General features: G+C 40.8%; 1 protein-coding gene across 5 annotated transcripts in view; it reads left to right on the top strand.

Moving 5' to 3' along the window:
• Window positions 1-15,111, top strand: part of ANAPC15 (anaphase promoting complex subunit 15) — a 71,205-nt gene that overhangs the window by 38,581 nt on the left and 17,513 nt on the right. For 3 of the 5 annotated variants that reach the window (XM_082340415.1, XM_082340416.1, XM_082340414.1), the window contains exon 3: window positions 14,125-14,235. The exons of the other annotated variants lie outside the window; for them this stretch is intronic. The gene's annotated coding sequence lies outside the window, so the exon portion shown is untranslated. The remainder of the gene's footprint in view (window positions 1-14,124; window positions 14,236-15,111) is intronic. 5 annotated transcript variants of the gene reach the window in all.

Here is a 15,111-nt window from a genome sequence, read left to right as displayed (position 1 = left end):
CACAAAAGAAGCAAAAACCTCGTGAAATCAAATTATCCACACTTATACACTAGAGTATTATTGTCACATTTGATAGCATAACCTTCAAGTTACTTCTTTGTGCTTTGTACTGTCTGAAATTAATTCAAATGCTCTCTGTGGCAAAAAATCCTTTCATTAACCATTATAACAAAAAGTTAAGAAGGAAAAGTTCACTTTTGCAAGCTAAAAGTGCTTGATTCTCAGTCTTCATTTCTCAAACATTATTGCAGACAGTAAAACTGCTACCTCACTTAGGAAGACAAATGGTACTGCTCTGGGTTTTTTTTTAGTAATGTATATGAATATTTTCCCATTATGATTTGGGAAAACCTCCAAATCCTGTCATCACTTACTCAGCTAGTAGAATGCCTCTCCAGCGGGCAGGGTCTGTGGTTTCAGTCCTGTTCTCAGTACATGGTCCTGCTGCAGGTAAGTCTGAGGTGACAAGGTCAGTGTCCAGTTATGAGGTGCTCACCTTGCCCCATCTGCCTGCCCAGGGCTCCATCAGTGCTTAGTGCTGGACCACAGTCAGCAGTACCCGGTCCTCCTTCCATTGTACCAGCCTGTGATCTTCAGTGTGTTCCTGGTCTTCGTATCTTCAGTTTCTAAATAGGGACGTGTATGTCTATCTGTCTTCCTTCTCTTAGGAGCAGTTTGAAAGTATTATTTGTAGCCTACTAAACATTAATGTACATAATCACACTAGTAGTCATATACTGAGAACTACTTTATACCAATTAGAATAATAGATGCTTTACTTTCACTGTTGTGTCTTGTAATCCTCACAACACCCTGCAAAGTTGACATTATTCCCAGCATAAGGATGAGGAAATTGAGGCTCTGGGAACTAGCTGAATTCCCAAACAGCTAGAAAGTAGAGGAGTCAGGATTCAACCCAAGTGGGTTTAATTGCAAAGCCCATGCGTTTTCACTGTAATACCATCTCCAGATCAAATGTTTTATTTTCCTACCTTACCTACAGGAAATTTAGCTGAGAAACCACAGCCTGTGTTTACTTTTTAGAACAATCTTTAGAGCCTCTCTCTCTCTCTCTCTTTTTTTTTTTTGGCCGTGCCATGAGCGGCATGCGGGATCTTTGTTCCCTGACCAGGGATCAAACCCAGGCCCTCTGCAGTGGAAGCGCAGAGTCTTAACCACTGGGCCGCCAGGGAAGTTCGAGCCTCTCCAGAAACCTCTTAGACTGTACAGTTATTTTTTTAGTTCTGCTAAGTTTTGCCAAATAATGCAAATAAGGGAAATATATTTTAGAAATAAGAGTGTCGTGTCACCCCATTCCAACCAGAGATAAGCTTAGAAGTTCTTTCTAGTTATATTATCAAGCAGGTATACAAATCATAAATGACACAAAAAGGAAAAACATAAGCTTTCCTTTGCCTTTTTGAAAAAAGCTAAGCAAATACACAAATAAATATATAAAGGCAGTCCATGCCTGCATCAATGATGAGAGTATGCTGGAGAAACTCCCTGGTGGTCCAGTGGTTAAGACTTGGCACTCTCACTGCCAACGGTGCAGGTTCAATTCCTGGTTGGGGAACTAAGATCTTACAAGCCACGTGGCGCAGCCAAAAGAAAAAAAAAGTATGCCAAGAACCAAGGGTTATGATTAATCTAATCTCTTTCCCATGTGTGATGGGTTAAAAAAAAGGAACAAATTCTTTGACTATTGAGAAGTGAGGTCTGTGTCCCCTTCACTTGAATGTAGACAGGCTCTGTGACTGCTCTGACCAATATTATATGGTGAAAGTGACACTCTGCCGGTGTCTAGCTCCAGGCCGTAAGGGACTGTTATGGACTGCATGTTTGTGTCTCTCCAAAATTCCTATGTTGAAACCGTCTATCTCCCATGTGATGGTATTAGGAGGTGGGACCTTTGGGACCTGATTAGGGTTAGAGGAGGTGATTAGTATTAGATGGGATTAGTGCCCTTATAAGAATCATGAGAGAACTTGCCTCATTCTGCTCTCTACCATGTCTGGATACATTAAGAAGTCAGCAGTCTGCAACCCAGAAGATGGTCCTCACTAGAACTGGCTGTGCCGGCACCCTGATCTCAGACTCCCAGGCTTCAGAATATTACCAAGTCCAAGCTTGTACTGCTTGCCACATGACAGGACAATAAATTGAGAGATGAGTTTTTGGGGCAAGGAGTAGCAACTTTACATGGAAAACTGGCAGGCTAAGATGGTGGACTAATGTCCCAAAGAACCATCTTACCCGAGTTTGAATTCAGGCTTCTTTTATACTAAAAGGGGGTGGAGAGTACGGCAGGTTGTTGCAGACTTCTTGGTTCAGGAATCCTTAGTTCTTGCAGCTGTCCAAAGTCTGCTCACAATGTTCCTATAAACCTGCAACAAGGCAATGGTTATTTTCTTTTCTAAATTAATTCATTTATTTATTTTTTTGCCACACCATGCAGCTTACAGGATGTTAGTTCCCCTACCAGGGATTGAACCCGCACCCTTGGCAGTGAAAGCATGAAGTTCTAACCAGCAATTGCTATTTTTTGTTCTGCAACTTTTTTTAAAAAAAATATTTATTTATTTATTTGGCTGCACCGGGTCTTAGTTGCGGCACGTGGGATCTTCATCGCCACGTGTGAGATCTTTGTTGTGGCACCCAGGATCTAGAGTTGCGGCATGTGGGATCTAGTTCCTTGACCCGGGATCTGACCCGGGCCCCCTGCATTGGGAGTGCCAGAGTCTTAACCACTGGACCACCAGGGAAGTCCCTGTTCTGCAACTTTTTATCTCTATATGAAGGGAAAAGTGTTATACCTTTAAAGGTCAGAGCCTCCAGAATGGGCTGTCATGTATATTTCAGGCTATAGGCAACGTTCTTTACAAAGGTGCAGAGCCAGCATGAATAAGCATGGGCAATAGAGCGCAAGGGTTCGAGCTAAAGGAAGAGATCTGACATGGAGTCAGGTTTGTTCTTGTCTGTTATAAGAACTGTGAGAAATAAATTTTGGTTGTTTAAGCCCCCCAATCTATGGTATTCTGTTACAGCAGCCCAAATTGACCAAGACAGGGAGTGGCAGCTTCTACTTCCTGTATTTTGGAATACTAGCTCTTAGATCCCAGAGACACCATGTAAGAAGACTGACCACCCTGCAGGAGAGGCCACATTGAGAAGCCCAGGGACTACATAGAGAGGAGGGGGCCTCAGTTGAGGCCTGCCTTCCAGCAATTCTTGCCCAAGTGCCAAGCACATGAACAAAATCATCTTGGATGCTCAGGGCCAGCTCAGACACAAGCTGAATACCACCAAGTGACCCCAGTCACTGCAACGTGGAGCAGAAGGATTATCCTGCTGAGTCTTGCCCAAATTCCTGGCTCACAAAATCTTGAAATATTATAAAATAGCTATTATTGTAAACCACTAAGCGTATTTTATTTTTAATCTTTATATTTTGTAATAATCTTTGACTTACAGAAAAATTGCAGAAGTAGTACAGCTCCTGTATACTTTTCATCCAGTTTCCCCAAATGTTGAAATATAACCAGAGTACAATCATAAGAAATCAGGAAATTGGCTTTGATTCAATTCTATTAATTCATTTATAAACTTTATTTCATCTTTGCCAGTTTTTGCACCAATGTCCCTTCTCTGGTCCAGGATCCAATCAATCTATGAATCCAGATGGCATTTAATTGTCCTGTCCCTTTATTCTCCTCCAATCTATGACAGTTCCTCAAACTGTCTTTGTCTTTTATGACTGACACTTTTGAAGAGTACTGGTCAGTTATTTTATAGAATGTCCCTCACTTTAGGTTTGTCTGATATTTTCTCATAGTTAGAGATTATATATTTTTGGCAAGAAAATCAGAGGAGTAATGTCCTTTCGCACTGCATCATATCAAGGGATACATGATGTTATACAGGATGCTGGTAATCATTTGGTTAAGGTGGTTTTTCTACCATATAGTTATTAGTTTCCCTTTGTGAGTAATCAGTATTTGGTGGGAAGAGACTTTGACACAATGTAAATATCTTCATCATACTTTAATCCACTTATTTTAACATCCAGTTTTGCCTGCAACAATAAACCACATAGTTATGAGATGGTTATGCGGCAATAGATAACTGGTAACACTGTGATAGTATTGCCTTTTTTAGGGTCTCAAATAATTTGGCTTATAACTATAACCCTAATACAGTCACATAGCAGTTATTCTTTTTTTTTTTTTTCCACACTGTGGGGCTTGCGGGGTCTTAGCTCCCTGGCCAGGGATCGAACCCATGCCCCCTGCAGTGGAATCGCAGAGTCCTAACCACCGGACCACCAGGGAATTCCCCAGTTATTCTTACTAAAATAAGATTCTGAGGGAAACCAGATTATCACACTAATCTTTAAATCCAACCAGTTACAAATCTTAGTAGTTATGATATTCACATTTCTATTTATCCTCTTTGAATATTCTGTACAATGCTTTTAAGACAGTGGACTGAAGAATTATTCAAGAAATCGTCACTGCCTCAATTACTTTCTGATTTGTCCTTGTGAGGTAGTGAACAGGAGATTTCATAGATAATACTGGCTCCTCAGGGCTTCCTCAATCCTGACAATGTTTCTGAGCAAATTTTTCTATGGAGGCTGATCACAGATCTGGGGTCTTCCCCCACCCCCCATAATTATTCCAGTAACCAAAGTCATGTTATTCCCATCTCTGTACTTTTACAAATAGTGTTAAGACCTACCCCACCCCACCCACAGGGTCCAAAGAGAGGGTGGTGTGTCCTCAACCAGTGAGCCTGTAGAATCATATCTTCTTTGAAATTCACACCCTCCAATCCCAGCTTCCATGATCATGGCCAAGGCCAGGTCTGACTGATTTGCCAGTGGTGCTAAATACTCTACTATAGTCCCTGGTGAATGCCAAGACCAACCTTCATCCAATTCTCCTGAATGTCTCTTATCAGTGTTCTTGGTTCTCAGCAGCCCCTAGATGAAAGGTACAGTGATTTGTGACACCTAAAACTATAGCTATTGTTTTTTTACCTTTTGCTTTGACCTGGAGCCTACATTTTGCATGACTGCTCTCAAAGGCTTTCTATCGCAGATGATCAAAGATTATGACAGGAACAGAATGCCTTTTCATCACATCCAAGAACAGATGGTCAGCCCTGAGTCCAGCATCTAGGTGTACTCAGCCCCTAGGGAGACCAGGCTACTGTGGAGAGTGAATGGACCAATCTTGCAACAGGATACATTGGCACCAATCCCTAGAAGTAAGATTACCCCCAATTCCCTTGCACTTTGCTTTGTTCATTTAACAGGATGTGCTACAGATGGTTCCTTATCAGTGTATATAGAGCTATGTGATTCTATTAATGTAAATAACTTTATTGACTTTAAGTGGCTTCTACTATTTCAGTCAGTGCTGCAGTGAGTGTCCTTGCATATCTATCCATCCTTGTACGTAAGAATCTATGTAGAGGAGTGGGAATTCAAAATGGTGCAGCTGCTGTGAAAGCAGTATGGTGGTTCCTTAAAAAATTAAATATAGTACCATATGATCCAGCAATTCTACTTCTGGGCATATACCCAAAAGATTGAAGGCAGGCACTCAAATAGATATTTGTATGCTCATTTTCATGGCAGCACTATTCCACAATAGCCAAGAGGTGGAAGCAACCCAAGGGTCCATCAACAGATGAATAGATAAACAAAATGTGGTCTATACACACAATGGAATTAAAAAATGGAATTTAGCCTTAAAAAGGAAGAAAATTCTGACACATGCTACAACATGGAAGAAACTTGAAGACATTATGCTAAGTGAAATAAGCCAGTTGTAAAAGGACACATATCGTATGGCTCCACTTATATGAGGTACCTGGAGTAGTCAAATTCATAGAGACAGGAAGTAGAATGGTAGTTGGCAGAAGGCTGTGGAGAGGGGAATGGGTATGGAGTTTCAGTTTGAGAAGATGAAAAGGTTCTGTAGATGGATGGTAGTGGTTGTTTCACAGAAATATGAATGTACTTAATGCAGGTGAACTGTACACATGAATATGGCTGAAATGGTAAATTTTTTGTTATGTATATTTTACCACAATTTACAAATTTTTTTAAATCCTATAAAACAATGAAGAAAAAAAAAGAACCTATCTAGAGGATAAATTCCTAGATATGGAATTGTTGGGACAAAAGGTACATATATTATTTACTTTGAGAGATATTATCACATTGCTCTCCGGTGTGCACTCATACCAGTAAGAGTGACTATTTCCACAAAATCTCATCAGTTCGAGGAATTATCAAATTATTTGATCATTGCAGAGTTTAAGCTAGGGAGTGAATTCAGTTGGCAGTTTTGAAAGATCCCCTTGGCTGGTGTGTGCAGAAGGGGTTGAGTGTGGGCATGGGCGTGAGCCAGGTGGACTAGTTAGGGAGCTGCTTCAGGAGTCCAGGGCTGGGGTGATGGTGCCTCGGACCAGCAGGGTGGCAGTGGGGATTTATTCAACGAATCAATTCAAGATTAATCGAGTGACTACTATGTGCTGGGCTGTTCTAGGTGTTGGGGCTACAACAGTGAACCAGACAAAATCCCTGCTCTCATGAAACTGACATTCTAATAGGAGGAGAGGAGGGTAGAGAAAACAGATAGTTGGTGATGGTGCTTTTAAAAAAATTAAAGCAGGGAAAGGGGAGGTGATATTTGGGCAGAGACCACAGTGAAATGAGGAAAGGAGAGCCCTGTGGATATGGGGGGGTGTTTTGTGCCGGTCTCAGCCTGTCAAGCAATGATGTGGTTGGATTGGCCCTCGTGGTTCTTATTATGATTGCAAGGCACCCTTCAGCAACAGCCATTGGGAAACTTTGAAAAAACAAAGGTTTTTTACTTACAGGACCTGGAAGTCACACAGCACCTGGGGCCACACAGCGAGGTCATGGGGAGAGAGAGAGAAAGCATGTGTGAGCCTGGGGTTCTGCTTTTATTGGGATCAAGGGTGGGGACAAAGGTTTTCGCGCGCTCACTCTTTATTGGTGAATTTAAAACATAAGGACAGAAATTTAAAGCATGGAAAGAGAAAAAACAAGCGGCCCAAACAGTTATCAAATTCAACCAACATTGCTAAAACAAAGGAACCTCAATGCAGGGAGGTGGCCTGGCTTTTTGTCTAGTGGCTGGCAATGTGTTTATTCTAGATAGCCGTCTTTGAACACAGGAGCCAAAATCTTTTTATCATCTCTGTGAAGGGGATCAAGGGACAACTGAATAGACTTTCTACTGCTGGTATGGGTGACATGGTGAGGGCCACTGTCAAGAAAGGCAAACTAGCAGACTTCCCTGGTGGTCCAGTGGTTAAGACTCTGCAGTTACAGTGCAGGGGGCATGGGTTCCATCCCTGGTAGGGGAACTAAGATCCCACGTGCCTCGTGGCATGGCCAAAAAAAAAAAAAGTACTTAAAAAAGAAAGGCAAACCAGAGTTCAGAAAGAAAGTACATCCAGCAGCGGTAATTTGACAACAAAAGTCTTACCAGAGAAAAGATGGCATGTTTCTTTATTTTGAAGATAACACTGGGATCATAGTAAACAGTAGAGGTGAGATGAAAGGTTCAGCCATCACAGGACCAGTTGCAAAAGAGTGTGCAAACTTGTGGCCCAGGATTGCATCCAATGCTAGCAGCATTGCATGATCCTTTGGTGTATTTGGAAAGAACGGAAGGAAGGAAGGAAATTAAAAATTATTTGCTCCCCCTGCCCAAGAGATAGTCATCTTTGAAGTGGATACATAGGCAATCAAAACTTAAGTCAGGCACTTGCATTATAAAAAAACAAAAAAATCCAACAACCTGTCAGGGTTTACAATGCAATCTACCCTGTGATGCAGAGGCATGAGAATCAATGGTGAGGACATTAACTGGCTGGGTAACTGATTGGCTAAAAGTCGGGGTAGGGTACATTGTAACCAGAAATTGCACATCTAAATAGGGTTATAGTAGCAAATCTGATAATAATTATACAGGCAATAGTCTGAAATTCAGTCCATAGCCATTGTATCAAACTTGAAAAGTCCAGTCTTGAAAGTAGATCATTTATCTCTGGGGGAGGTGGGGGGCTGGGAATCTGTTCAAAGATTTGGTAAGATTGTGGAATACTTTAACATCTTGGGCCATCTGGTATGAGTAGCATTGAACCTGTCCTGAGTTGGGAGATTGCTCTATATCTCATTGAACCAGTCTTTTAGTCCTGAGAATAGGTCAGTTAAAGGGTTATATCCCATTTTTGGAAGCAGTGATGCAGGTGGGTTCCCCAAGGTAGGCCTACATGATGCAGGTATTTGGATCAGGTATTTGTTTATTTAATTGTTTAAACTTTTTTTTGCCTTCAACGCTTGTGGGATCTTAGTTCCCTGACCAGGGATTGAACCCAGGCCCTCTGCGGTAAAAGCTCCAAGTCCTAACCACTGGACTGTCAGGGAATTCCCTTGGATCAGGTATTTAATAAGAGGCATTTCTAGGGAAACAGAAGAAACAAGCAAACAAAAAAGATTCATGACTGGAGCATATTATAATCCAAGTTTCTGAGTTCTGAAGGCAGCAGTCAAGAAGATTTCTAGATGTCAGGCTTGAGGCATTTTCAGATGGAATGAGGGCAGACAATGGCAATCTGATAGATTTTCCTGGTTTGCAGTTTGAATGTCTCTGGTGATTTTTCTTAGTGGCCCACATAGCAACAGTCATGAAGATTGTCCATACATGAGCTGTCGTGGAGATCTCTCTGAAGTTTACATCAAGTTGTCCCACTTCAGCCTGCATAGCTTTGGGAAAAGGGTGGTTTTTGTTCTTAATGATTCCAAGTCAGAGGGTGGGAGAAAAATTGGAAACATTAGTCTGGAGAGTTATAGCCAGATATTGGAGGAAACAAGAAGAATGCAGCATCCAGTCCAGTTGAAAGGTACAAAACAAAACGCCAAAGACAATTAACAGGACTAGAATCTGATGTCTCCAAGGTATACAATAGTTTTCCATTGAAACATAATTTTTTTCTCTCTATACTCACTCCCATTTCTATCAGAGATAATCAAAGTAAGGCTAATTTGTTTGCAAAATAAGTCTAGTCTCATTAAATGTGGCCTGATTATTTACACAGGTGCAGCAAGAATAGTGATTGATCATATAGGCTCTTTTAAGTCTGCCTTGCTGGAACTTTTCATAAGGAATCTCCAGATTGAATTTTTAAATGCCTCTTGAGGCTAGGAAACCAAGCCTAGAATTTACCATCAGACTTTGCCTGCAATACCTGTAAAATTGGGTGAATTCCTCTCTCTTCTTGAGGTTCCCAAAATATCCTGAGGTTCCTGGGCCTTCCAGGAAGTAATCTTATAATGCTGCTGAAACCCTGTAAGCAAGGTACCAGGGTGATTTTTCCAAGGGGCTTGTTGGCTCTATAAAGTCAACTTATTTCCTTAAAGCCATCTGGCCATACCTGAGTCTGTGTATGTCTCTCTCAAATATGATATTCCTGTCAAAAACCTTGGTGATATAATCAACATTTCCAATTTTGTCCTGTCACAAGGAGAACAGATTCTTGTTGCCCTTATGCAAATAACTATATTGCCATGAAAATAAGAATACTCAATGGGAGTTTCCAAATTCTGGAGGGATCAGGTAGGAAGGAAAAGTAATTGTTTCATCTTTGTTCACAAAGATATACTTTACCAAATTACTATAAGTCATAGTTAGCTTAAGAGAAAAAGTTTCCTTAAATCTGGAAAACAAAAGATTAAAGAACCAACAATGTTTCAAGCAAAAGGCATTAAAAAATTATAATTATCCTCAGCAGTTCATTCAATCCTATGTAATTCTTTTTTTAAAATTAATTAATTAATTTATTTGGCTGCATTGGGTCTTTGTTGCTGTACGCAGGCTTTCTCTAGTTGTGGCGAGTGGGGGCCACTGTTCGTTGCAGTGCGCGGGCTTCTCATTGGGGTGGCTTCTCTTGTTGTGGAGCACAGGCTCTAGGCACGCAGGCTTCAGTAGTTCTGACACACAGGCTCGGTAGTTGTGGCTCGCGGGCTCTAGAGCGCAGGCTCAGTAGTTGTGGTGCACAGGCTTAGTTGCTCCGCGGCATGTGGGATCTTCCCAGAGCAGGGCTCGAACCCGTGTCCCCTGCATTGGCAGGCGGATTCTTAACCACTGTGCCACCAGGGAAGTCCCTATGTAATTAATTCTTGATCTTGATCTTTTGTTAGCAGTTTTATGAATCCCGTTTTCCTTAGACCTCTAGAAAATCCCAAAGTTACTCCCAGGTCAAAAAGACTTCACTTAGAATTTGATTTGGGGAAGTTTGTCCAAAATATCAAAAGCTTTTGGACACTTAACTAAATAACTTCACAGATCATTATGAAACAATACTTAATTATCTACTTAACCAAAGTGACAAAAGATTTAAAAGGCAAATACAGAAGGTCCCATAGTTGTGAGTTCTCATAATATTCAGAAGACTCAGTTTTCTTAGTAATCAAACACCTGATTAAGATAACATGAAGCAGAGGAAATTATTTTGGTAAAACACAACATCTTTGATTCCTAGCCAGATTACTTAAAAGGTAAAGAAAAACCTTTTGTAATCTCTTATGAGGAGTAGATCAATGCTCCAAGATAACTTTGTCCTTTTAGCAGATGAAAGAAAATACATAAGCATACCACTGATACTAAAGCCTATGTTTAAAAAAAAACCCTTATAGTAACAATTCCATTTTAGCCAACTTGACCCCACAAGGTAAAATTCTCTGTTCCTTTCTCTTTCTTCCCAACTTTCTATACCATTTCATCCTTTATTTTCCTCTTTTCCATTCTGAAATAACCAGTTTTACTTTAGGAAAAATTTACTTTCTTTTCCCTTAACAAAAGTGCATCTCCATACCTCATACCTTCTCTAAGCCAAAAAAAAAATCCTACTTTCCTTGCATACAGAGTTGTTTACCTTATTATTTCTAGTAGCTTTAATTACGTATATTAATTAGAATTCTTAATCTTTAGAAACCTTAATTTCTAATGAACACTAAGAAGTAAGCACATGTGTGGGGAGTTCCCTGGTGGTCTACTGGTTAGGATTTGGCACTTTCACTGCTGTGGCCCTTGGGGAACTGTGATCCCTCAAGCTGTGCGGTGCGGCCAAAAAAAAAAAAAAAAAAGTAAGCACTTGTGAACTGAACTGTCTGTTAAATAAGCATTCTTTAGATTGGCAAATTTATGAATACATTTCATAATTTCTAGAAACATACATTTCTTCATAGTACAGTTTTACAATGTGGCACAGGACATGCTTACTAATAGAAGAAAATACCATTTCCTCTGTAATAGGAGGTCAAAATTAGGTAAACTTAGACTTGTTGAGCAATTCCTATTTCAGTATTTTATCATATTTGGAAATGATCTAGACATTCAATGAATTCCCATCATTTAATTTAACTTAGCGAAATTTTCAGGGTGGAAGTTACCAAAGATTTGGGAAACTGTTTTTAAGTAGACATACCATAACACATAATTATTGCAGTAAAGTTCACCTAAAGACTCTTATCCCACTTACATTTATCTATCTTCCAACAATTATGTTTAGACTACCCACAAAAACTTCATTAGACACAAGTCAGCCTTCATCCAAAACTACCTTTCTTGCTGACAAATTTTGTAATGGAGATAACATGAATTTATTTGACTAGTAAGCCCAGGGAGAATAAAAGTTGCTTATCTGCATTTTATTTATTTATTTATATTTATTTATTTATTCTGTATTTTTATATTTATTATTTATTTATTTATTTACTTACTTACTTACTTTACTTAACTTACTTACTTTACTTACTTACCGTGTGTCATGTGGGATCTTAGTTCCCCAACCAGGGATCAAACCCTCACCCCCTGCAGTGGAAGTGTGGAGTCTTAACCACTGGACCACCAGGGAGGTCCCAATCTGCATTTTATTTAATGCTGGTAACTCTAAAGACATACCTATTTTAATTTAACCAGTTTTTATTTACCAGAGATTACCCCGGATCATGTGAACTCGAAAAACATTTGAGTTAGTTACTGTATTTCTGAGTTTTAGGAATACTTAATTCATAACTATTTATTTTTAAACCAATTAAATAGATCTCTTTTAGAAATTAATTTTGGCATTTCCATCCAGAGGTAGAGAAAGAAAAAAATCACATATATATAACGTGCATCCATAGATATACATAAATGTGCAGACAGACACACTCTATAGCTTCTGTTCCAAAATTTTAGCTATGAATCACATACAACAATATAAAACTCATTAGTTTATAATAACAGTTGAATCCAAGTTGGCAGATGGAACAATTTAAGGTTACCTGCTCCAATGGCTAAAGCTTCTTACTAATATTTGTGGAGAAGACTTTTAAGATTTGTATTTGTCCTTGACAAGTAATCTCCTGGGGTGTTTATATTTCAAAGACATTATAAGATTTACATCTTCAAGGGACAGAGAAAGAATCTAAGTTTTCTTCTTGGAATTTTAGTGCCTTTTGGATGGACAGCAGGAAGAGGTCTCCTATCCTCTTCCCCTAAGGGAATGTTTTTCTCATGCCTTTAGCCTCTCCTTGAGTAGTGACAATAGCCTTGCAATTCAATCTACCCTCCTTAGCTCTCCTTGGCCTTGAGGCATGGAGGACCCTTAGGCAATAGTCAATTAAGCCCTTTATAATTAGTGGCCTAATCTTCTCATTAGACCATTTAGTCTTTATCACACCACTCTGGGGAGATCCTTGGATTATTATGGCAGCTGTGACCTTTTGGGTTGGATACCACAGGCAACACACCACTGAGAAACATGTGAAAGCACACAGTAGCGCAACAGACCCCCAGCAAGCGGTGCTCCTTTCTCAGATGGTGTTACCCACCTGAGTTACGTGGTTAGTAAGCAAGTTACAGGTAAAAAGGGCACTCCCCTTGTTTAATTGCAAGGGCAATCGTGCAATCCTGCCCACTACGCCAATTGTTTTGTGCCTGTCTCTGCCTGTCAATAAGCAATGTTATGGCAGGACTGGCCCTTAAAGTTCTTATTATGATTGCAAGATATCCTGCAGCAGTAAGCATCAGGAAACTTTGAAAAAATAAAGGTTCGTCTACAGGACCCGGAAATTACACAGCGTACCTGTGGCCATAGAGCAAGGTTGCCATAGAGAGAGGAAGAATGTGTGGGCTTGGGGTTCTGCTTTTATTGGCGTTGATGGTGGGGACCTAGGGTTTCAGTCTCACTCTTCACTGATGAATTTAAAACATATGATGGGCTTCCCTGGAGGCACAGTGGTTAAGAATCCGCCTGCCAATGCAGGGGACACGGGTTCGAGCCCTGGTCCAGGAAAATCCTACATGCCGTGGAGCAACTAAGCCCGTGCACCACAACTACTGAGCCTGCGTGCCACAATTACTGAAGCCCGCGCACCTACAGCCCATGCTCCACGACAAGAGAAGCCACCACAATGAGAAGCTGGTGCAGCATGATGAAAAGTAGGCCCCGCTCGCTGCAACTAGAGAAAGCCTGCGCGCAGCAACGAAGACCCAACGCAGCCATAAATAAATAAATAAATAAATAAATAAATTTATTTAAAAAACAAAAAAACATATGAGCAGGAATTTAAAGTGTGAGAAGAGAAAAAACAAGTGGCCCAAATGGTCAGTTACTGAGATCAACCAATACCTCTAAAACAAAGGAGCCTCAGTTCCAGGAGGCAGCCTGGCTCTTTATCTAGTGATTTGTTCATTCAAGATATCCTTTGATGTGGCTGCCTCAGTAATCAAAGCTTAAGACAGGCACTTTCATTACAAAAAAAAAAAGAACCTAACAGTTTATACTACAAGGGAGAAGTGTTCCAGGCAGAGGGAACAGTAAGTCCAAAGGCCCTGAGGCAGGAATGTACTCAGTGCCTTCTAAGAACAAACAGCAAGGAAGCCAGTGGGACTGGTGAGCAGGGAGCAGGGCGCATGGTAGGCGTGTGCGGTCTGGACCAGAACCTAGAAGGCTGCATTAGTCAGACTGGGTAAGGATTTGGGATTTTACTCTGAATGCAATGGAAACTTTTTTTTTTTTTTTTTTTTTCAGTTCAGCATCTGATCTAGGAACAGATTCTAAGGACAAGGGAAAGCAAGCAAAGGACATGAAGGTCTATTTTGAACAGCACAAGCTCAAGGCAACCATGACTTGAAGCAGGGGGTAAGTGGTGGCAGAGGGGGCGGTGAAAGGGTAGGAATCTGGATGTAGTTTGAAGGCAGTGCTAATGAGATTTACTGATGGATTGGATACTGGGTGTGGGAGAAAGGGAGGAATTAGGATGACTCCAAGGGTTTTTGGGCTGAGAAATCGGAAGAGTGTGTGGCCATTTGCTGAGATGAGGAAGGCTATGAGTGGAGTAGGGCTGGAGGGGGATGGGTAAAAAAGAATTTTGGAATTGAGGGAAGTAGTGGATTCATGAGATACTTAGTGAATAAAATCTCTAGGGCCTGGGGACTTCTGGGGTGTGGGGAGAGAGGGAGAGGTCAGGGACAAAAATGACTATCAGGTTTCTGGCTTATGGACTGGGGAGATGTTGGCATCATTTTCTGAGACAGAAGATGGGAAATGTGCTGGCTGGTACTGCAACAGGAAATCTGGGTAGCAGCTGCTGGAAGTGATGCTGATTCCAGCCTGGAATATTCCACCACTTCCATGTTGCTCGCTCCCTCCGTTCTTTGGAAATCTGTTTAAATGTCTGCTTATTAGCAAACCTTTTCCTGACCACCTTCTCTCGAATATGGTTGTCATCCTCACCCCTGTGTGCTCCGTTGCCTTCCCTGGCTTTATTCTTTTTCACCACATTTATCACCATCTGATATTACTGCCTGTTTATGTGATGGTCTCCCACCACTACAAAGTGAACCATATGAGAGCAAGGAATTGTGTCAATTTTGTTCCCAACTTAGAACAGTACCAAGTATCTAGTCAGTGCTCAGGAAATATTTGTAGTCTAAATGAATGGTGAATGCCGAGTAGGGGCTGGGATGATCGCTGGGGCCCCTCTGATTAATTTGAGACTGTCCCCAGTTTGGATTC

This window comes from Balaenoptera borealis, assembly GCF_965194805.1.
Source record: "Balaenoptera borealis genome assembly, chromosome: 11".
Classification (NCBI taxonomy): domain Eukaryota; kingdom Metazoa; phylum Chordata; class Mammalia; order Artiodactyla; family Balaenopteridae; genus Balaenoptera; species Balaenoptera borealis.
The sequence above is the reverse complement of the archived record's forward strand: the minus strand, read 5'-3'. Positions and strand labels throughout refer to the sequence as shown.